The following is a 2,699-nucleotide window of genomic DNA, read 5'->3' as shown; positions in this document are numbered from 1 at the left end:
GCCAAGGTCAACCCAATCCGACCCAACCCGGCCCTAATTGACCCTATCAGGGCCGGATTGGGTTGGTATGAACCCGGTAAGATTGGGCCTAAACATGAACCCCACAGGGTTGGGTTGGGCTGGGCCTGGGTTTAATTTTGAGGGTCTAGAGTTGGGTTAGGATTTTAAGAAACCTGACCCAACCCAGCCCTGTTTCACCCCTATGACATACTTATATACCCTTGGCCTTTCAACTAGGTTTATCATTCAGATTTCAGATTTATAAAACAATCAAAATGATAAACTAAAATTGATATTCAAATTTTTCGACCATTACTGGGCAAGGATGACATATATAATTAGATAGGCATAGCAAAGAAATCTTGATAAGGTTCACCTTTTCGAAGTGCGTTCAAAAAGGTTCCATTACCATCTTTTTCTTCTGTCCTTCTTTGATCGTTCCTCCAATATATAAAGAGGTCGTCCATTGCTTAATTAAACTCTACTTTGTGAACTGCGCTCAATGTTAGAATCTTGTTTTCCCTCTCCCCTTACACCTTTTTCTTTTTTAATAGAGAGATTTAGATCCCAAGCTCTGTTTCATATTTCATGTGTTTTGGCCCATAAACATAATCTTGACCAGACTGCTTTGCTTAGTTATCAATGTCCGCACTAACCTAAAAATTAGGTCCACAAGTCCGCTAATCATTGGAACTAGGAGTCCTAATTGGTGGCGTCAGGTCATAATTGGTCATTGTCCCGTAAACATAATCTTAACCAGACTGCTTTACAAGTGTCTCTAACATATAGAGTTGGCGACGCCTAGACATATATTTATTTTATTATTTTTTTCATTTTAAAAAAAAAAATTTTTAAAAATGAATAAAAAATTATGTCTAGACATATCCTATGTTGTAGCCTTGTAGGCTTAGAAAATCCTTTCACTATCTAGTAGCATGTAGCCTGCGCTGGTGCCTCAACCAGTGGGATAACACGCCAAGGTATTTAACATGGGATGGCTTGATCATTTGCAACCCCTTGTGAGAGTGCACAGTGAAATACGATTTTAGTTCTTCCCATTCGAGCAATCTAAAGAACTCGTACGTAAGTCTAGCGCATTCATAAACAAAATCTCACTGACACTTTTGAAACCTTTTATTTCTCACCTATAAGGTTTCAAAAACCATAATTTAGAGAGAGAGAGAGAGATGGCCATCTCCCCTTCTTTATTAATCTTAGAGTGATTTAGATCCCCTCCCCTATAGTTTGCGTTTATTTCATCTCCCTCCCCTATGTTTTAAAAAATCCCACATACCTCCCCTGTTAGATAACTCGGTTAGTAAACCGTTAGTTGTGGATGTTATAGTACGATTCTACCCTTCTGCCTTTACCAAAATTTTTAGAGTGATTTACATCCCCCTCCCCTGTAGTTTGCGTTTATTCCATCCCCTCCCCTATGTTTTAAAAAATCCCACATACCTCCCCTGTCAGATAACTCAGTTAGTAAACCGTTAGTTGTGGATGTTAATGAGTATGATGAGGATGTTGGTGGTATGGCACAGAGAGTACATGATCGTGTGGGGATTCGTAGGGAAAAACAAACAATTAGAAGGCCTTCTAGTGCATGCAAAGCTATCACTAGAGCAACAAGTGGTGGTAGTAGTGGTTCTGTTGGGTCAGCAAATGCTGTTGCAAATGCAATTGACAAAGGGAAAGCATCTGCTAATGTTACTGCTATTGTTGTGAAAGGAAGAGCAACTGGTACAGGTGTTGCAAATAGTATTGACCCGAATAAAGAATCTGGTACAGTTGTTAAAGTAGAATCGTACTTTAACATCCACAACTACAAGGGAGGGGGATGTAAATCACTCTAAAAATTTTGGTAAAGGCAGAAGCGTAGAATCGTACTTTAACATCCACAACTAACGGTTTACTAACCGAGTTATCTGACAGGGGAGGTATCTGGGATTTTTTAAAACATAGGGGAAGGGGGTGGAATAAATGCAAACTACAGGGGAGGGGGATGTAAATCACTCTTAATCTTAATATTATAGTTATACCATTCAGAGATTAGTGTCCCTATCAATCCCATAAGTGGCCTTGTCAACAAGAAGTATCCTTGTTTGTTTCAACAAAGTGAGATGTATGATCCAACGAGTATCTTACCTTACTGGTGTCTTATAGTTTAAATTAATCTCATTAATGATATTATTAAGTTATTAATAGATAAGTTATATAGTATTAGTAACTCCTTAAAGAAGTATGCATATATTTATAATTTAATTCAATTAATTGTATATTTGTTCCTCCATTAAATAATATCATATATAGTGGATTATAAGGAATTTAATTTCATTACTGTTAAATACCTTTCTTGGACTACAAATTGATTTGTACCCTAGTTTTTGTTTGATCGGACCCCATTGGAACCATCATAGAGTCTTATTTTGTTGTGGTTTTATACCCCAATCAAGGAGACGATTTTTTTTTTCCCGCTAATGATCAACAATGTATATATTAAAATAAAATGGATATAAAATTAATGTTCAAGCATTCCCAGTCAACACCAATACATGTAATATTTTGCTTCAAAGCTCCACCTTTGACATGACCATCAATAAAGGATGGAAGGAAAATCAAAGAAATTAACCAAACCTATATTTCGGTCGCTGATCTCTCCCAACTTAGGTCAATTATGACACAAGAGGGAGCAATATCCC

This window comes from Macadamia integrifolia, chromosome 1 (assembly GCF_013358625.1).
Source record: "Macadamia integrifolia cultivar HAES 741 chromosome 1, SCU_Mint_v3, whole genome shotgun sequence".
NCBI lineage: Eukaryota > Viridiplantae > Streptophyta > Magnoliopsida > Proteales > Proteaceae > Macadamia > Macadamia integrifolia.
The sequence above is the reverse complement of the archived record's forward strand: the minus strand, read 5'-3'. Positions refer to the sequence as shown.